Below are 22,342 nucleotides of genomic sequence, written 5' to 3' on the forward strand. Positions count from 1 at the left end.
ACTAACTTTAAACATCAGCTATCTGAGCAGCTTACCGACCGCTGCAGCTGTACATAGTCCATCTGTAAATAGCCCACCCAATCTACCTACCTCATCCCCATATTGTTTTTATTTAATTTTCTGTTCTTTTGCACAACATCACGACTTGCACATCATCATCTGCTCATCTATCACTCCAGTGTTAATTTGCTAAATTATAATTACTTCGCTACTATGGCCTATTTATTGCCTTACCTCCTCACGCCATTTGCACACACTGTATATAGACATTATTTTTTTTCTATTGTGTTATTGACTGTACGATTGTTTATTCCATGTGTAACTCTGTGTTGTTGTTTGTGTAGCACTGCTTTGCTTTATCTTGGCCAGGTCACAGCTGTAAATGAGAACTTGTTCTCAACTGGCCTACCTGGTTAATTAAATGTGAAACAAAAAAAAAAAAATTGTAAGAAGTAGACTTGTTGAGTTTCTGGAGCATCAGCATTTGTGGATTAGATTACAGGCTCAAAATGGCCCAAAACAAATAACTATCTTCTGAAACTCGTCTATTCTTGTTCTGAGAAATGAAGGCTATTCCATGTGAGAAATTGCCAAGAAACTGAAGATCTCATACAACTCTGTGTACTACTCCCTTCACAGAACAGCGCAAACTGGCCCTAACCAGAATAGAAAGAGGAGTGGGAGGCCCCGGTGCACAACTGAGCAAGAGGACAAGTACATTAGAGTGTCTAGTTTGAGAAACAGACGCCTCACAAGTCCTCAACTGACAGCTTCACTAAATAGTACTTGCAAAACATCAGTCTCAACGTCAACAGTGAAGAGGCGACTCTGGGATGCTGGCCTTCTAGGAAGAGTTCCTCTGTCCAGTGTCTGTGTTCTTTTGCCCATCTTAAAACCTCTTTGGGTCACTTGGAAGAAGAAAAAAAATAGGTGGAATTCAGCACGGCAAATAAAATAAAAAGATATATAATCAAACTTCCATTAAATCACACATGTAAGATAGCAAATTAAAGCTACACTCGTTGTGAATCCAGCCAACATGTCACATTTTAAAAAGCTTTTCGGCGAAAGCATAAGAAGCTATTATCTGACGATAGCACCATGTCAACAAAGAAAGTAGCATATTTCAACCCTGCAGGTGCTACACAAAACGTTGAAATAAAATATAAAACATGCATTACCTTTGACAAGCATCTTTTGTTGGTACTCCAATATGTCCCATAAACATCACAATTGGTCCTTTTGTTCGATTAATTCCGTCCATATATATCGAAGTGTCCATTTATTTGACGCGTTTGATCCAGAAAAAAAGCTTCCCAAAAGCGCAACGTCACTATAAAATATTTCAAAAGTTGCCTATAAACTTTGCCAAAATATTTCAACCTACTTTTGTAATACAACTATATGTATTTTTAAACGTTAATAATCGATCAAATTGTAGACGGGGCAATCTGTTTTCAATACAGAAAGTAAACAAACCATGCTACTTTTTACGTCTTGCGCAACTCTCAACAGTGTAACGTTGTTCCTGGATGTGCTTCTTCTTCGTTGCAGAAATAAATAACCTCAACCAAATTCCAAAAACTGGTGACATCCAGTGGAAGCGGTAGGAACTGAAAACAAGTGCCTAATAAATATCCCTTAAAAGATGAGAAGAGAGATGTCAGGGAAAACACAGAGGCAAAAAATAATAAAAATTCTGAACAGTTAGTCCTTGGGGTTTTGCCTGCTACATAAGTTCTGTTATACTCACAGACATGATTCAAGCAGTTTTAGAAACTTCAGAGTGTTTTCTATTCACATCTACTAATAATATGCATATCTTATATTCCTGGCATGAGTAGTAGGAAGTAGAAATTGGGCACGCTATTTATCCAAAAGTGAAAATGCTGCCCCCTATCTATCTATCCCGTAAGAGGTTAATCTTTTCTTTTTATTGGCCTGTCTGAGATATGGCTTTTTCTTTGCAACTCTGCCTAGAAGGACAGCATCCCGGAGTTGGGCCACTCAAGGACATTCCAAAAAATATATAATAATACTAATGTTATTGGTCACATACACATGTTTAGCAGATGTTAATGCGGGTGTAGTGAAATGCTTGTGCTTCTAGCTCTGACAGTGCAGTAATATCTAACAAGTAATGTCTAACAATTACACAACATGTACCCAATACACATGAATCTAAGTAAGGAATGAATTAGGACTATATACATATGGACACGCGGCATAGACTAAGATACCATATAATAGTATAGAATACAGTATATACATATGAGATGAGATATAATGTACATATATAATATATAATATAATGTCAGATATGTAAACATTATTAAAGTGTTCCATTTCTTTAAATGTCCAGTGATTTCTAGTCTATGCCTATAGGCTCTAATGCGCTAGTGATGGCTGTTTGTCTGATGACCTTGAGATAGCTTCTATTTTTCAATCTCTCTGCCCCAGCTAAGATGCACCTGTACTGACCTTGCCTTCTGGATGATAGGCAGTGGCTCGGGTGGTTGATGTCCATGATGATCTTTTTGGCCTTCCTGTCACATCGGGGGCTGTAGGTGTCCTGGATGGCAGGTAGTTTGCTCCTGAGGACGCAGCTAGGGATGCCGTCTGGGCAGCCTTGCAAGGGTTAACACGGTTTAATGCTTTACTCACGTCAGCCACGTAGAAGTAGAGCACACAGTCCTGGTAGTAGTCCACGTTGGTGCCACTGTGTTCTCCTCAAAGCGGGCAAAGAAACTGTTTAATTTGTCCGGAAGCAAGACTTCGGTCTCGGTAACGTGGTTGGTTTTCCTTTTAAAATCCGTGATTGTCTGTAGTCCTTGCCACATACATCTCGTGTCTGAGCCATTGAATTGCGACTCCACTTTGTCACTATACTGGCGTTTAGCTTGACGTTTACGTTGCCATGTTTAAATGTGGTGGTTCGCGCTTTAAGTTTCTTGTGAATGCTACCATCTATCCACAGTTTCTGGTTAGGGTAGGTTTTAATAGTAACAGTGAGTACTACATCTCCTATACACTTCCTTATAAACTCATTCACCGTATCTGTGTCTGCGTCTAGATTATTTTCACAATCTATCCCAGTCCACGTGATCAAAACAATCCTGAAGCGTGGATTCCGATTGGTCAGACCAGAATTGAATAATCCTTAGCACGGGTACTTCCGGTTTGAGTTTCTGCCTATAGGAAGGGAGGAGCAAGATGGAGTCATGGTCAGACTTTCCTAAAGGAGGGTGGGGAAGGCTTTGTAAGCATTCCGGATGTTTGAATAGCAATGGTCAAGAGTTTTAGCTGTGTGAGTGCTACAGTCGATATGTTGATAGAACGGCAGCCTAGTCCTTAGATTTGCTTTGTTAAAATCCCCAGCTACAATAAATGCAGCCTCAGGATATGTGGTTTCCAGTTTGCATAAAGTCCAGTGTTCTTTGAGGGCCGTTGTGGTTTCGGCTTGAGGGGGGATATAAAAGGCCGTGGCAATGACAGATGAGAATTCTCTTGGGAGATAACGGTCGGCTTTTGATTGAGGTATTCTAGATCGGGTGAACAAAAGGACTTGAGTTCCTGTATGTTATTGCAATTACACCATGAGACGTTAATCATGAAACACACCCCTCCACCCCTCTGCTTCCCAGAAAGATATTTGTTCCTGTCTGCGCGATGGACTGAGAATACTGCTGGCTGCACCGACTTCGACAGAGTATCCCGAGAGACCCATGTTTCCATGAAACAAAGAATGTTACAGGCCCTGATGTCTTTCTGGAAATTAATCCTTTTCCTGAGTTGGTCAACTTTGTTATCCAAAGAGTGAACTTTAGCGAGTAATATACTCGGAAAGGCCACCTCGAGTGGCCACCTCGAGTGCCTCTCCTCCGCCGACGAGGTCTTGGGTCGGCCTCTGGAATAAGTTCAATTGCTCTGGAGAGAGCGAACAAAGGATCTGCTCCAAGGAAGTCTTATTCCTGGTTGTAATACTGGTAGTTCTGGTGACCTCCACTCTAATATTATTGACCTCAATCAGCCTGACTAACCGGTGTCTGTATGTAGCCTCGCTACTGTATATAGCCTCGCTACTGTTATTTTTCAATGTCTTTTTACTGTTATTTTTTTCTTTACTTACCTATTGTTCACCTAATACGTTTTTTGCACTATTGGTTAGAGCCTGTAAGTAAGCATTTCACTGTAAGGTTGTTGTATTCGGCGCACGTGACAAATCAACTTTGATTTGATTTAATAGTTATTCCCGGCTGTATGTAATGACACAAAACATTTCCTGAGTTAATGATGTAAAAATAGCACATAAAAAAACAATACTGCAAAGTTTCCTAAGAGCTAGTCGCGATGCTGCCATCTCCGCCAGTGCCATCTCCGCCAGTGCCATCTCAGTCCTGATTGGTGAAGTGCTGTAGAGATGGTTGTCCTTCTGGAAGGTTCTCCCATCTCCACAGAGGAACTCTGGAGCTCTGTCAGAGTGGCCATCAGGTTCTTGGCCACCTCCCTGACCAAGGCCCTTCTCCCCCAATTGCATAGTTTGGCCGGCCAGCCAGCTCAAGGAGGTCTTTGTGGCTTCAAACTTCTTCCATTTAAGAATTATGGAGGCCACTGTGTTCTTGAGGAACTTCAATGCTGCTGAAATGTTTTGGTACCCTTCCCCAGATCTGTGCCTTGACATAATCCTGTCTCGGAGCTCTACAGACATTTCCTTTGACCTAATGGCTTGGTTTTTGCTCTGACATGCACTGTCAACTGTGGGACCTAATATAGACAGGTGTGTGCCTTTCCAAATCATGTCCAGTCAATGGAATTTACCACGGCTGGACTCCAATCAAGTTGTAGAAACATCAAGGATGATCAGTGGAAACGGGATGCACCGGAGTTCAATTTCGAGTCTCATAGCAAAGGGTCTGAATAGTTATGTAACTAAGGTATCTGTTTATGTGGAAATGTGGAAAAAGGGAAGGGGTCTGAATACTTTCCGAATGCACTGTATATAGTCTGATTATAATCCAACAAAAAAAAGTTAATTGTTTAAAAAAAAAATCTTAATATTCCAGCATTTGGCTTAATACCAAAGACAATGAGACGGGTAGATCTGGTTTGTGCAGACATAACCACAGTCACAAGGCTTTGGAACATTACGAGTTAGCATAAATCCCAGACAACCACAGACAACCACAGTCATAATGCTTTGTAATATTACGAGTTAGCATAAATCCCAGACATAACCACAGTCACACGGCTTTGGAGCATTGGCAGTTGGCATACTGTCAATAAATTCCAAAACACATTCTATTCCGTAAACACCTTTATACTGTTGTTGACTATTGATGCATCAGTTTGTCTGGAGGAGGAAGAGGAGAGGGAGGAGGAAGAAACCCATGGCTCCTGATCCTGCTGACAATGGACATTCAAAACTTTCTCCCTTCTGTTCTGAACAAACAGAACAAAAAGACTCTTGCAGGTTAGGAAAGATTTTGTCAAGAGCAAAACAAAGACAATAGATAAAAAGGTTTATCAGCTCTTGTACTTTACTGAAACTCTGGTTAGGTGGAGGTGAAGAAGAGGTGATGAAGAATGATCTTGTACCGTTGCCTCAATTAGTGACTAGTGACACCCTCAACTGCTGAGAAGTTTCAGATAAATGTGTGTGTATGTATGTGTGGTTTATGGTACTATTAACTTCTCTTTTTCCAGAACAGAGACATTTCAGAGTAATATGTACAGCTGTAGTCGAACGTTTACATACATCTTATCCAAATACATTATAACTCAGTTTAGGTCCGTTAGGATCGCCACTTTAATTTAAGAATGTGAAATATCAGAATAATAGCGAGAGAATTATTTATTTCAGCTGTTATTTCTTTCATCACATTCCCAGTGGGTCAGAAGTTTACATCCCAAATACTAAGTGAGTGTATCATTGCCTTAAATTGTTTAACTTGGGTCAAACATTTGGGTTAGCCTTCCTCAAGCTTCCCACAATAAGTTGGGTGAATTTTGGCCCATTCCTCCTGACAGAGCTGGTGGAACTGAGTCAGGTTGGTAGGCCTCCTTTGCACGCACACAATTTTTCAGTTCTGCCCACAAATGTTCTATAGGATTGAGGTCAGGGCTTTGCAATGGCCACTCCAATACCTTGACTTTGTTGTCCTTAAGCCATTTTGGATACTTGGGGTCATTGTCCATTTGGAAGACCCATTAGTGACCAGGCTTTCCTGACTGATGTCCTGAGATGTTGCTTAAATATATCCACATCATTTTCCATCCTCATGATGCCATCTACTTTGTGAAGTGCACCAGTCCCTCCTGCAGTAAAGCATACCCACAACATGATGCTGCCACCCCCATGCTTCACAGTTGGAATGGTGTTCGTAGGCTTGCAAGATACTTTTGTACCCGTTTCCTCCAGCATCTTCACAAGGTCCTTTTCTGTTGTTCTGGAAATTATTTGCACTTTTCTTACCGAAGTACGTTCATCTCTAGGAGACAGAACGGTATGATGAATGCGTGGTCCCATGGTGTTTATACTTACGTGCAATTGTTTGTACAGATGAACGTGGTACCTTCAGGCGTTTGGAAATGTCTCCCAAGGATGAACCAGACTTGTGGAGGTCTACAATTTTGGGCTGATATCTTTTGATTGTCCCATTTTCCCATGAAGCAAAGAGGCACTGAGTTTGAAGGTAGGCCTTGAAATTCATCCACAGGTACACCTCCAATTGAATCAAATTGTCAATTAGCCTAACAGAAGCTTCTAAAGCCTTGACATCATTTTCTGAAAATTTCCAAGCTGTTTAAAAGCACAGTCAATTTAGTGTATGTAAAGTTCTGACCCACTGAAATTGGGATACTGTGAATTATAAGTGAAATATTCTCTGTAAACAAAAGGCAGTTTAGTTGGCGCCATTGATTTCAATAATCCACTCGTTCAACATGCATACAAACGAATCCAAAACGTTACCAGTAAAGTTCGTCCAAACAAGTCAAATGATGTTTCTAATTAATCCTCAGGTACTCTAATATCTAAATAAATGATAATATTTCAGAAGGAGAATAGTATATTCAATAGGAAAGTAAATAATAAAGAGTGCGCACCTCATTCACGAGCGCAACAGGACTACTTTTCTAATGAGAGACACCTTGGATGAACTACAACTACTTTTATTTGATCAAGAAACAAGCCTGAACCCCTTTCTAGAGACTTGACATCTAGTGGAAGCCATAGGAACTGCAATCTGGGTCCTATTTATTTGTATATCCCATAAGGCTAGCATTGAAATGGCCTGTGACCTCAAAATAATTTTCCGGATGGATTTTTCTTGGGTTTTTGCCTGCCATATCTGTTCTGTTATACTCAGACATTATTTGAACAGTTTTTGAAAATTCCTAGTGTTTTCTATCCAATGCTATAAGCATATCCTAGCTTCTGGGCCTGAGTAACAGGCAGTTTACTTTGGGCACGTCAGTCATCCGAATTTCCGAACACTGCCCCCGGCTCTTAAGATGGGTCTGAATACTTTCCGAATGCACTTATTTTGATTATTGTCCAGTCTTGTGGTCGATTGCTGCAAGGAAAGACCTAGTTAAGCTTCAGCCCAGAACAGAGCGGCACGTCTTGCTCTTCATTATAATCAACGGACTGATATACAGTGCATTCGGAATTCAGACCCCTTAAAAACATGTTCTTTATTGTAAACAAATTATTAACTTTAAAGTAAGAAAAAGGTATGAGGTGTGGAAGTATCATAATGTAAGGTGTATGTAAAGTGCATGGATGTGTGTGTGAATGACAATGCAACTATGCAAAACTACAAACAAAACAGGTTCATACCTGGAGGAGCACAGACAGACAGACAGACAGACAGACAAATTAGTGAAGCAGCAGTTTAAATACCTTGAGCCCAGTTGACTCCAATCACTAACGACCCTCCTCTGCCTGCAGGAGGAACCACCCCCTGCACTGTAGAGGAGGAGCCGTGACCATATTAACAAAGGAAATTGAAGGACTAACAGTACAGATAGATAGTAATAAAAACTGTACCATAGAGGCATAGAATACATTAAAGGAAACCCCAAAAGAAATGGTGATCTTATTCAACAAAGATCAAGTGTAATTTATTAGAAAAAATAAAGCTAACTGAATGGAATATGGGCGAAAATGCACCAAATTATTATTTTTAAATCTTCAACAGAGAAATGTTAACAAAAATGATTTCCAAGGAGGAACATCTTGATGCAATTGAAGCCTTTAAGTCTGGGGAAACTCCAGGGCTGAAACACCAGTTGAGGTGTACCAAATCTTTTCTGATGTACTCATTGAACCATTATTAGCATGTTTTAACCACTTCTATAAAAATGCTAGATTATCATCAACAAGAGGTTCTGATTTCATAATTACTAAACAGGACCCAACTGGTAAATATAAAGATCCAGTCCATTAAAAAAATTGGAGCCCCCAGCCTCCCGAGTGGCACAGCGGTCTAAGCCACTGCATTGCAGTGCTTGAGACATCACTACAGACCTGGGTTCAATCCCAGGCTGTGCCACAACTGGCCTTCACGGTGAGTCCCATAGGGCGGTGCACAATTTGCCAAGCGTTGTCCGGGTTAGGGGAGGGTTTGGCCAGGTGGGCTTTACTTGGCTCATCGTGCTCTAGTGACTCCTTTTGGCAGTCCTGGCACCTGCAGACGGACCTCGGTTGTCAGTTGATTGGCGGGTGTTAAGAAGCGCGGTTTGGCGGGTCCTGTTTCGGAGGACGATTGACTCGACATTCACCTCTCCAGAGCCCGTTGGGGAGTTGCAGCGGCGAGACAAGATCGTAAAAGGATACAATTGGATCTCACGAAAATGGGGAGAAAAACGGGGTAAAAAAATATAATAATAAAAAAATAATTTAGAGGCCCCTTAGTGTTGTGGTGATCACATTTATGCAAAATGCATAGCGCACCGAAATACATAGGTAGTCTCATAGGTAACCAATATTTGCATACTGTAACCAATATTTGCATACTGTAACGGCTTTCTTCTATCTCCTCCGACGAAGAGGTGTAGCAAGGATCGGACCAAAATGCAGCGTGGTGGTTACTCATGTTCTTTAATGTAAAATTGAACTATACATGAAATAACCAAATATACAAAAACAACAAACGGAATGTGAAAACCTATACAGCCTATTTTTTATTTATTTTTTTAATAAAAAATAATTTATTATCTTCAATACCATTCATTCTTTACAACTCATAATTTTCATACATACTCAAATAATGGTATTTTAATTTAACTAATTTAACTAAACATAAACCCCAAACAAAACCTCAGGGGAGCATCTTCCCTCCCGTCACCCTACAAAATACCTTTCCCTATCTCCCCATCCCTAATCTATCCCCTTACAAATCTAAATGACACCCAGCCCTAAACCCCCCTTCCACCTCTCCCGAGCAGCATGCTGCCCCCACTTCCTCTCCTCCCTCTTCATCCTCCCCCTCAAATCTCCTTCCACCCTCCTCACTATCCCTTCCACCCCCCAATCTCTCCCTGTCTTCACCATGTTCTGCCTGGCTTCCCACAGCCCCCGTTTAAAGAGACTCATGAGAAGCCAGAGCAGAAACCTGTCCCTATCCGTCCCTCTCGCTCTCCCTACACCTCTCTCTAACCTGGCCCACGTCAATACAAAATCCCCCCTTACCAAACCTAACAACACCCGTGCCCTAGACCATACTACTCCGGCAAAGGCACAGTCCCAAAAGACATGGCGCACAGTCTCCTCCCTGCCACAAGAGGATCTTGGACAGGTGGGGGATTGCACCAAACTATACCGGTACATGATGGAACGTACCGGCAAGCACCTATGGAGGCTCAACCAATTCAGGTCCTTGAGCCTGTTGTCCAGACCCCGCGTCTGCACTCCCTCCCAGACCACTTCCGAGATGCCCACTACAGGCACCGGACTCCCTGCCTTTCTGGCCTCCTCGTACAGGTGCCTGTGATCTAAACCTACTCGGGCAACTTCAACCTCAGGGTGCGCACGCAGCCACTTGGCCGCATGACCAAAGTGCCACGGCAGCTGTTCTGCCCGAGGACCCGTGTTAGACCACACCATTATGCTTCTCGCCTGATATGAGAAGAACACCCGCAGGAGGTAACCGGATGGGTGTATCACTGGATGAGCAAGCTCCGTTAACAAGAAAGAAACAAAAATTGTGTCCAGCTTGAGGGGGAAATGTGGTACCCCCCTACCTCCCTCCCCGATGGGACAGATCATGCGCGCCCTGGCGACCCACTCGCACCTGCCACTCCACATGAACTGAAACACAAGCCTCACTAGAGGCCTCCTCAGACAAGCCGGCAATGGGTAGATGTACGCCAAATACAAAAGAGACGGCAACACATCCACCTTTAGGACCAGGACTTTGCCCATAAAAGACAAATACCTAGCCTTCCACATTGCTAGCTTCCTCTGTACCACTGCGATACGCATGTTCCAGTTCAGCGTCGCTGAGCCGGAGGTCTCAAAATGGACCCCGAGAATCCTCAGGGCCCCCTCACAGAGAGATAACCCCCCGGGCACATCCGTTCTACCGCGCCATCTACCGAAAAACTTGACGGAAGACTTTGCATGGTTCAGAACCGCTCCCGACGCTCGGGTGAAATCCCCAAAGATGGCAAGGGACCTTGTCAGGCACGAGTCCTTGCACAGCAGCAAGGAAGTGTCGTCGGCGTACTGCGTCATCTTAACACGCAGCCCACCACTTCCAGGGATCAACAAGCCTTCCACCCCTGTGTCTGCCCTAATGGCAGCCCCCAGAGGCTCCATGTACAGAACGAAGAGGAGAGCCGAGAGTGGGCACCCCTGCCTGACCCCAGACGAGAGGTCAAAAACGTCACCCAAGTGACTATTTACACTAACTCGGCACCCCGCTCCGACATATAATGTACGAATCCATCCTATGAACTTCTCCCCAAATCCTAATCGACCTAACACTCTGAATAAAAAGGATCTATTCACGCGATCAAAGGCTTTCGCCTGATCTAGCGCTGCTACCATTAAAGGCAGTCCTCTATCTTCAACCCAAGCGATGGAGTCCCTGATTAACTGTAGGTTCCATCTAATAGAGCGGCCCTCTACCCCGCACGTCTGATCCTCATGAACGACGTAGGGAAGGGCTGTGCGCAACCGGTCTGCTAAAACCTTTGCAAGTAGCTTGTAATCTACGCACAGCATGGTCAATGGCCGCCAGTTGCCAAGGTCTGTTACTTCCCCCTTCTTATATAAAAGTGACAGCACACCAACAGCCATTGATCCCCCCGGGACCCCCGTCTCAAGGATGGCCTTCAAGACTTCGAGGACCACTGGTCCAAGTATACCCCAAAACTTGAGATAAAACTCAGCCGGCAGCCCATCCATCCCAGGCACCTTCCCTTTTCCCATCCTCCTAAGAGCGCTCTCAACCTCTTCTAGTGAAATCTGGGCCTCCATCACTTCTCTAATGTCCTCCGGCAACCGCCTGGACAAGTGTTCTAAAAACACATTTCCCTGCTCTACATCTATTTCCCTTTCCTTAAATAAACCTTGGAAATGATCAGTTGTCACCCTGACCATATCCTCTGGTTCTCTAACTATACTACCATTTTCTTCCCTAATGCCATGCATTACCTTCCTACTCTGTCTGGCCCTAACCGACTTAAAGAACATAGCGGAACAAGTCTCATTGTGTTCTAGAAAGCCACTATGCGCACGCTCCAGGAAAGCTCGAGCCTTCCGCTCCTGCAACTCCCTGAGCTGCGCCTTTAGGGTAGCGGATCTCTCCCAGTCAAACGACCCGCCGAGGTTGCCTGCCTCATACTCGAGTTCAATTAACCTTTGGATACGATCCACCTCCCTCCTCTCCTCCCTTTTTTTCCTCTTGCAATACCCTATTATAAAAGCCCTAATCCTCACCTTAACTAATTCCCACCACTCTAACACCCCCTCGCACATGGACCGGAGGCCTTCAAGCCTCCAAAAGAAATCATAAAACCTGTCAACAAAAGCCTGCTCCTCCAGCACATCCCGATCTAACTTCCAGTACCCCCTACCAAAGAGGCAGACTGGAGACCCCACCTGCAGGAGCACCCCGTCGTGATCCGAAAAGAAAACAGGCAACAGCCGCCCAGACAACTTACCCAAAGACCTGGGTACAAAAATATAGTCGAGCCTCCGCTCAACCCCCCTGGAGTTGCGCCATGTAGGACCGGCCATTTTCGGAGTAGTGTGCAGACCACCATCAACCAGACCATGGCAAGCCATTAGCCTGGTAATGGCGCCTGCACTGCTATCCCCCCCTATTCCTAAATCTGTATTAAAATCCCCCCCTATCACTAATTTCCTATTTGTGACACACAGGGGCGTCAGACAGTCCACCATCTCCCTCCTGTCTGCCACCACCTGTGGCCCATACACCACCACTAATCTAAATTTACAATCCCTTATCGTGACATCCACCCCTATAACCCTCCCCTGCATTACCACAAAAGAATCCTCCACTTTTACCTCCCTGTGCCCACACAAAATCCCTACCCCCGATGAGTGCACCCCCCCAATACCCCAAACCGACTCCCCCTTGTCCCACTCCCTCTTAAACCTACTAACATCCCCTCCATCCCTCAGGTGAACCTCCTGTAAAAAACAAAAATCAAACCCCACACCCTCCAAATAACTAAAAACCGCCCTCCTCTTAACAAAATCCCTTAAACCCCTTACATTTAAAGTAACAAAAGTAAAATTAGACCCCATGAAAGAATCAAATAAAAACATGTAATACACTCAAATTCTAAACCCAGACAGAAAAAAACAAAAACAGGAGACTCACCCGATGCTCCCCTGCTCCATATCTACCGGTGAAAACACCATCCGTACTCCCGACATCCCCCCCTCTTCCTCCATCTCACCAACCCAGGATGCAGGAATAGTGTTTGGCTCCGGGGTGCCCTGCACCCTGGGTCTACCCCCACAATCCTCCCCCTCCCCAGTGCTGCAGCTGGATTGGAAAAAAATCGGGGAGGCTGAGTCCCCAAACAAAAAACTCCCCACCTCCTCCTGTACCCAGTCCTGAGTCTTGTTAGGTGTGTCCCCACCCAACAGAAGTTGAGGGCCTGGGGAAACCAGCAGCAACCCAGAGGTTTCTCCCACCCCCATCACTCTCTTGGCCATCCCCTCCCTCTCACTGTCGGCCAATCGCACCCTCCTCTTCATTCTCTTCTTTGGTGATGGCGGTAGTGGAGAGATACCACCCTCCCCCCCCACCAGCTCCTCCACCATACCCCTCATCTCTTCCACCAGGGCACTTTCCCCCCAGTCCACTTGCTCTTCCACCGTCTCCTTCTCCAACACTCCTCCCTCGCTTTCTTCTCTCTCATGCTCCTCCACTCGGTTGCCTTCTTCTGCCGCTTTTCCTGGTTCTCCTACTCCCGTGCCTTCCGTTTCCTTCTCTCTTCCATCCGCCGCTTCTTGCTCCTCCTCCTTCCTTGCGGCCTTCCCCTCTGGACCTGTACTCTGGTCATGAGGCTTGCTTCCTTCCCCCCCTCTTCTTCCCCCATCCCCCGCTCCTGCTCCCCCCCCAGCCGCAGACGCATATGACCTCTGACGAGCCGGGCACCCCCGCCACAGGTGTGCTGACGAGCCACACCCGTGGCACGCCTTAGGCTTGTCACAATCCTTCGCCTCGTGTTCCTCAGATCCACAAAATCTGCATTTTCTTGTGCTGCATGAGGCGAATATGTGGCCGTAGGCCATACAGCGCCTGCAAAATGGGGGCTGACGTGTATAAAACAACGTCCCCCTGTCAGCCCCTAGGGAGAACATAGCAGGAGGATGGAGGTAGCCACCATGTCCCTTTGGGTCCTCTCTGAGGAGGGCCTGGAAGCCTCTCCTCCCATTCCAAAACCCAAGGGAGTCTTTGAGGTGCCTTGCTGAGGAGACGTTATCCATGTATCTCCCCAGAAAGGCCCTCACCTCTTCATCCTTAACGTATGGGTTGTAAATGTTGACAGTTACAACCCTAAAGTTATTCTTCGCCAGGCTTGTTATTTCATAGTGGCTCATCGGCCTCTCGCCTCCCACTGCTCTTGCCCTTCTCAGGATATCATCGTGTTTCTCCTCTGTATATAGTGCCACATCGTATGCTCCCTCCAACGAGTTGCCTTGGAAACAAAACACGTCCTTCACCGTCAGCTTTAGAATCCCCATCAATATTATCCTTCCAAAAGTTTCCCGTCCTAAAGGCTCCAACTCCTTTTCCTTCCAAGCAAAACGAATCGTGTTGGCCAGCCCAATCCCAGGGACCGACCGTGTTGATGTATTTAGCACCATCTCCGCAAGGAGAATGGCGCTCGTTCTCTTCTCTTCCAAAACAATGAAAAAAGAAAATCCAAAGTGACTGAGCCTAATTTGGTGACTACAAACACAGAGACAGGAACAATCACCCACAAAACACTCAAAGAATATGGCTGCCTAAATATGGTTCCCAATCAGAGACAACGAAAATCACCTGCCTCTGATTAAGAACCGCCTCAAGGCAACCATAGACTTTCCTAGACAACCCTACTCAGCCACAATCCCAATACCTACTAAAACCCCAATACAAAAACACACCACAAAGTAAACCCATGTCACACCCTGGCCTGACCAAATAAATGAAGACAAACACATACTTTGACCAGGGCGTGACAGTAACCAATATTTGCATTACCTTTTTGATTGGAGGATGGCTGTGAGGGTTATCGATTCAGGATAAAATTGTCTCTTCAAGGTCATTAATAATATCCCCTAGAATTGATCGATACAACTGGACACCAACACGATCTTGTTGAACCCAAAAAATGTGATGGTTCTAATATTTGCATAACCCTTGTGATTTAAGGGTATCGATGAGGGTTATTGAATCAGGATCAAATCCTCTGATCTCTTCCAGCTCATCCAGGCCCCTAGTGCACTACTTTCTACAGTAGAAATACAGTAATGAGGTACAGTAGAAATACAGTAATGAGGTACAGTAGAAAGGAAGGCTAGAGGGAGAACACAGACCAGGGAGGAAGGATAGAGGGAGAACACAGAGCGGTGAGGGAGGGTAGATTCATCAATACTGTAGATATCTAGATACCTAGAATGCCTTTACCCATTCTAACTTATTAACTATCTCTGAGTTAATGAAACATGATTTCAGATTTTTTTCTGTCTGTTTGTTTTTGTTGAGTTATAAATGTCATCCTACAGTATGTTATTATCCCTAAGCCTCTGAATAATAAACATGGTAAATAACTGATCGTGTTAGAAAGTGTTGAACAATCAAACAATGATGGTTGTCATTGTACAGTATTAATATATTGTACTGCTACTACTTGACATTAAGATGTGGAAGAGAGTGGTACTTCACATTGCCTCCTCTTCCTCATTTAATCGGAATCGTCTAAATGTTCAGCTAATTCATTTGCAAATACAGCAGCTCCAACTGGAATTGCTAATGGTCCTGCTACCACCGCTGTGAAAACAGTTGCTAACAATCCCAATATGCCATCTGACGACAACTTCCTCGTCCTCTGCTGTCTCGTCCTCTCCTCCTCTCTCGCCTTCTCCTCCTGTCTCTTCCTCTCCTCCTCTCTCGCCTTTGCTACCTGTTTTCTGATCTCCTCCTCATGTTTCTTCTTCTCCTCCTTTCTCTTCTTCTCCTCCTGTCTCTTCCTCTCCTCCTCTCTTATCTTCTCTAACCGTTTTCTGATCTCCTCCTCCTGTCTCTTCTTCTCCTCCTTTCTCTTGTCCTCCTCCTGTCTCTTCCTCTCCTCCTCTCTACCCGTTTTCTGATCTCCTCCTCCTGTCTCTTCTTCTCCTCCTGTCTCTTCCTCTCCTCCTCTCTCGCCTTCTCTACCCGTTTTCTGATCTCCTCCTCCTGTCTCTTCTTCTCCTCCTGTCTCTTCCTCTCCTCCTCTCTCTCCTTCTTCTCCTGTCTCTTCCTCTCCTCCTCCTCTTTGATCTTCCTCTGAACGTCCTGGTACATCTCATTGGTGTAGTGTTTTCCTCCATTCTTCATCACCATCTCATCTATCTTCTTCAGCAGCTCTGGGACCTGAGTGTTGTCATTCTTCTTTTTATTATTGAAGACATGATTTCTGTCCTTAAAGACATTGACGAGTTTCATATTGCTCCTGACTCGTATTCAGAAAGTCCACCATTGATTTGTCCTCCAGCTGGTCTCCACCAGTGAACAGAATGACGATGTACTTTGAGGCATCTTCTCCAAAGTTCTCCTGGATCCACTTCACAGTGTTCTGCTCCTCCTCTGTGAACCTCCCCAGTCTGATCACCTGCAGGAAGGCGTGATGTAGATGGACTTTTCTATTTCACTTTTCCTCTCTTCTTTAGACCGTTTTGTGTCATAGAGCCCCGGGGTGTCGATGACATCAATCTTCCTCCCATCCACCACTCCACTCTGTTTCTCACAGTGATCAGTGACAGACCCAGCGGTGAAGTCTACTTTAAACCCCCCCATCTTTCTCCCCAGGATGGTGTTTCCTGTTGCACTCTTCCCTGATCCAGTCTTCCCCACCAGAACTATCCTCAGGTCAGAGGGGTGGCCTGCATCTGTGAAAACAGACAAGTGCTTGAGTTGATAGTGATTGTCTTGATGAAAAGCTAATGAAATGTGTGTTTGTGTATCAGGCATGTGTGAGGACGGATCTACAGAGCAGATGCCCCTTTGTCCCTCCAGTCTCCCTTCTGGGTTGTAGTATAATTTTAAAATAAATGTTTCTGTCATTGTTGTTCAGAACCCACTACTCGCAAGTTGTTGTCAAATTCGTCACCCTCCACCCCATACGTAGGTTGCACCTGTTCACCAGTCTGCCCTGTAAGGAGACTGAACCTGTTCACCAGTCTGCCCTGTAAGGAGATTGCACCTGTTCACCAGTCTGCCCTGTAAGGAGATTGCACCTGTTTACCAGTCTGCCCTGTAAGGAGATTGCACCTGTTCACCAGTCTGCCCTGTAAGGAGATTGCACCTTAACACTTAACATTTGTTTAACACGTGATAACTGGGATAACTGGGCTTGACAATCTGGACCCTCTATTTCTGAAACTATCTGCCACCATTGTCGCAACCCCTATTACCAGCCTGTTCAACCTCTCTTTCATATCGTCTGAGATCCCCAAGGATTGGAAAGCTGCCGCAGTCATCCCCCTCTTCAAAGGGGGAGACACCCTGGACCCAAACTGTTACAGACCTATATCCATCCTGCCCTGCCTATCTAAGGTCTTCGAAAGCCAAGTCAACAAACAGGTCACTGACCATCTCGAATCCCACCGCACCTTCTCCGCTGTGCAATCTGGTTTCCGAGCCGGTCACGGGTGCACCTCAGCCACACTCAAGGTACTCAACGATATCATAACCGCCATCGATAAAAGACAGTACTGTGCAGCCGTCTTCATCGACCTTGCCAAGGCTTTCGACTCTGTCAATCACCATATTCTTATCGGCAGACTCAGGAGCCTCGGTTTTTCGGATGACTGCCTTGCCTGGTTCACCAATTACTTTGCAGACAGAGTTCAGTGCGTCAAATCGGAGGGCATGCTGTCTGGTCCTCTGGCAGTCTCTATGGGGGTGCCACAGGGTTCAATTCTCGGGCCGACTCTTTTCTCTGTGTATATCAATGATGTTGCTCTTGCTGCGGGCGATTCCCTGATCCACCTCTACGCAGACGACACCATTCTATATACCTTCGGCCCGTCTTTGGACACTGTGCTATCTAACCTCCAAACAAGCTTCAATGCCATACAACACTCCTTCCGTGGCCTCCAACTGCTCTTAAACGCTAGTAAAACCAAATGCATGCTTTTCAACCGGTCGCTGCCTGCACCCGCATGCCCGACTAGCATCACCACCCTGGATGGTTCCGACCTAGAATATGTGGACGTCTATAAGTACCTAGGTGTCTGGCTAGACTGCAAACTCTCCTTCCAGACTCATATCAAACATCTCCAATCGAAAATCAAATCAAGAGTCGGCTTTCTATTCCGCAACAAAGCCTCCTTCACTCACGCCGCCAAGCTTACCCTAGTAAAACTGACTATCCTACCGATCCTCGACTTCGGCGATGTCATCTACAAAATGGCTTCCAACACTCTACTCAGCAAACTGGATGCAGTCTTTCACAGTGCCATCTGTTTTGTCACTAAAGCACCTTATACCACCCACCACTGCGACTTGAATGCTCTAGTCGGCTGGCCCTCGCTACATATTCGTCGCCAGACCCACTGGCTCCAGGTCATCTACAAGTCCATGCTAGGTAAAGCTCCGCCTTATCTCAGCTCACTGGTCACGATGGCAACACCCATCCGTAGCACGCGCTCCAGCAGGTGTATCTCACTGATCATCCCTAAAGCCAACACCTCATTTGGCCGCCTTTCGTTCCAGTACTCTGCTGCCTGTGACTGGAACGAATTGCAAAAATCGCTGAAGTTGGAGACTTTTATCTCCCTCACCAACTTCAAACATCAGCTATCTGAGCGACTAACCGATCGCTGCAGCTGTACATAGTCTATTGGTAAATAGCCCACCCTTTCTCACCTACCTCATCCCCATACTGTTTTTATTTATTTACTTTTCTGCTCTTTTGCACACCAATATCTCTACCTGTACATGACCATCTGATCATTCATCACTCCAGTGTTAATCTGCAAAATTGTAATTATTTGCCTACCTCCTCATGCCTTTTGCACACATTGTATATAGACTCCCCCTTTGGTTTCTACTGTGTTATTGACTTGTTAATTGTTTACTCCATGTGTAACTCTTTGTTGTCTGCTCACACTGCTATGCTTTATCTTGGCCAGGTCGCAGTTGCAAATGAGAACTTGTTCTCAACTAGCCTACCTGGTTAAATAAAGGTGTTCTCAACTAGCCTACCTGGTTAAATAAAGGTGTTCTCAACTAGCCTACCTGGTTAAATAAAGGTGTTCTCAACTAGCCTACCTGGTTAAATAAAGGTGTTCTCAACTAGCCTACCTGGTTAAATAAAGGTGTTCTCAACTAGTCTACCTGGTTAAATAAAGGTGTTCTCAACTAGCCTACCTGGTTAAATAAAGGTGTTCTCAACTAGCCTACCTGGTTAAATAAAGGTGAAAAAAAAAAAATTTAGCCGACATCATCATCATCATCATCATCCACATTCAGTCTGATCGGCTGATAGGAGCAGAAAGAGAGGAAGAAGAGACTTCAGTCTGATTGGCTGATAGGAGCAGAAAGAGAGGAAGAAGAGACTTCAGTCTGATTGGCTGATAGGAGCAGAAAGAGAGGAAGAAGAGACTTCAGTCTGATTGGCTGATAGGAGCAGAAAGAGAGGAAGAAGAGACTTCAGTCTGATTGGCTGATAGGAGCAGAAAGAGAGGAAGAAGAGACTTAAGTCTGATTGTCTTTTCTTCTTCTCTACACTCCTATCAGCTAAAGGTAAATCTCAACCAGTAAAATAAATACATCTAACCAGCATCAATCATCAACATCAACGATCAGCTGATAGCCCACCCTCTTTTCTCCATGTCAATCATGTCTTTAGGAGGCGCTGAACTAGCTTGTTTACAGTTTCTAATTAAATAAATAGGTCTATTTAAACATGTTACATTTACACCACAGTGGCATTTAGTATTTTCTCAATTTCGCCTTTTTTCATTTTGAGCACCTGCCCCTGAAAGGTCTGTTGTGTGTTTGAGCAGCATGTATATGTGCACGCGGGGGTGTGTTTGAGCAGCATGTATATGTGTACGCGGGGGTGTGTTTGAGCAGCATGTATATGTGTACGCGGGAGTGTGTTTGAGCAGCATGTATATGTGTACGCGGGGGGTGTGTGTGTGTGTGTGTGTGTGTGTGTGTGTGTGTGTGTGTGTGTGTGTGTACCTTGGCATTGACCAGTGAAGGCTTGCAGACAGAGTGTCAACAGGAACAGAATCTTCAGAGTCCCTCCTCTTCCTCGTTCCATCTCTGCTACAGTCGGCCAATCAAAAACATAGAAACATATGATGACCTCATTGCAAAAAACAAAGTCCACATAAATGAAATTATAATTTTTTCTCAGCCGCTTCACTTTAAACCAATATGAACTATAAGAAGAGTAATGCTATGTGGTGTTATTTGACTTTAAAACAATATGAACTATAAGAAGAGTAATGCTATGTGGTGTTATTTGACTTTAAAACAATATGAACTATAAGAAGAGTAATGCTATGTGGTGTTATTTGACTCAGTACCAAGATACCTGCACGTCAGTCCCTCACAGCAACAACCTGCTGTACACTGTGGTATAATGACCTGTCACTCAGTACCAAGAAACCTGCACGTCAGTCCCTCACAGCAACAACCTGCTATAAGCTGTGTTGACTCAAGGTTTGCCCACTTCAATTAGATATATAGCAGGGTTACCCAACCCACGGCCCACGGGCTGAATTTCGCATGCAGGTGGTTTAATTTGGCCCATCAATTTTATGAGCAAAACATTAAGACTGAAACAACACGAGGAAATCAGCCCTTGAACTCTCTTAGGTAAATATCATAGACCCAGACCTGTGCTACACTATCTTGTCCTAGACCCTCTGGTTTCTATTCAATTAAACAAGATAAATGTTTCAGGTAAAAGTGAAAAACCTAATTCTCCTTTCATTGTTATCCAATATTAAACCACATGTATAAATACAAACAGAAGAATGTGATTGTTGACTTTCCAAGAAACGTGTTTATTTTGATTAAATTGTCTTGACATGTCTAGTGATGTCATTGTTTGATTATGTATGCATCAATGTCAACAAACCTGGTATAAATAAAATGTTTACTCCATATTGTGCTCCAGTTATTACAATACATTGTTGTACATTTCATTAGTAAGGTAGTTAAGTTGAATACTCACTTTTAGTGGAGTTGCACGTGTCTGTTAATTGTTCCCTGTTGTGACAGTGAGAGCTGAAGCTATGTGCTGCAACTTATAGTCAGAGTTAAGTTTCGTTTCACCAGTAACTAGTCATTTCTAGCCAAAGAGAGGAGTAATTCACCTCAGGACAGACAGAGGCTGAAATCTGATTGGGTGTCACTATTATCAACCTCCTCTGACAACTCAACCTTGGATTAGCCACAACTCTGTGTAAAATGAAATGTGTTGGACACAAAATAGCAAATGAAACATTTTCAAATGTAACTATGTAGTTGTCTAGCCTGGTCCCAGATCTGTTTGTTATCTTTCCAACTCCATCGATCACTATATACTGTAGTTGCCTAGCCTGGTCCCAGATCTGTTTGTTCTCTTTCCAACTCCATTGATCACTATATACTGTAGTTGCCTAGCCTGGTCCCAGATCTGTTTGTTCTCTTTCCAACTCCATTGATCACTATATACTGTAGTTGCCTAGCCTGGTCCCAGATCTGTTTGTTCTCTTTCCAACTCCATTGATCACTATATACTGTAGTTGCCTAGCCTGGTCCCAGATCTGTTTGTTCTCTTTCCAACTCCATTGATCACTATATACTGTAGTTGCCTAGCCTGGTCCCAGATCTGTGTGTTATCTTTCCAACTCCATTGATCACTATATACTGTAGTTGTCTAGCCTGGTCCCAGATCTGTTTGTTCTCTTTCCAACTCCATTGATCACTATATACTGTAGTTGTCTAGCCTGGTCCCAGATCTGTTTGTTCTCTTTCCAACTCCATTGATCACTATATACTGTAGTTGCCTAGCCTGGTCCCAGATCTGTTTGTTCTCTTTCCAACTCCCATCGATCACTATCAAGCCATGATAATGAGTGACAAGGAGATGTAATAATACCACAAACAGCCTGCCGCTTAGGCTCATAGTTGCCTAGGTCTTCTAATGTAATCGTTGTACGTCATTTAATTAGTAAGGTAGTTAAGTTGAATACCCGCTGTTAGTGAAGCTATTAGCTGGACCTTACAGGTAACTACCAAAATAAAGGAAACACCAACATAATGTTGGGCACCACGAAATGCCAGAACTGCTTCAATGCACATAGACTCTACAAGTGTCTAGAACTCTATTGTTTGGTTGATGGTGGTGGAAACGCTCTCTCAGGTGTTGATCCAGAGTCTCCCTTAAGGGTTCAACTGGGTTGAGATCTGGTGACTGAGACAGCCATGGCATATGGTTTACATAGTTTTCATGCTCATCAAACCATTCAGTGACCTCTCATACCCTGTGGATGGGGGCATTATATCATCCTGGAAGAGACCACTCCCATCAGGATAGACATTATTCACCACAGGTTGAAGGTGATCACTCAGAATGGCTGTGTATTTACTGGTGTTTACCTTGG

At 44.5% G+C, this 22,342-nt stretch overlaps 1 pseudogene; it reads right to left on the reverse strand.

The window, feature by feature from the left end:
• Positions 1 to 14,429: 14,429 nt before the first annotated feature.
• On the reverse strand, positions 14,430 to 21,119 carry LOC116358823 (GTPase IMAP family member 4-like; annotated as a pseudogene).
• Positions 21,120 to 22,342: the final 1,223 nt, after the last annotated feature.

The sequence above is a fragment of the Oncorhynchus kisutch genome, unplaced genomic scaffold (genome assembly GCF_002021735.2).
Source record: "Oncorhynchus kisutch isolate 150728-3 unplaced genomic scaffold, Okis_V2 Okis01b-Okis20b_hom, whole genome shotgun sequence".
In the NCBI taxonomy this organism is placed as follows: domain Eukaryota; kingdom Metazoa; phylum Chordata; class Actinopteri; order Salmoniformes; family Salmonidae; genus Oncorhynchus; species Oncorhynchus kisutch.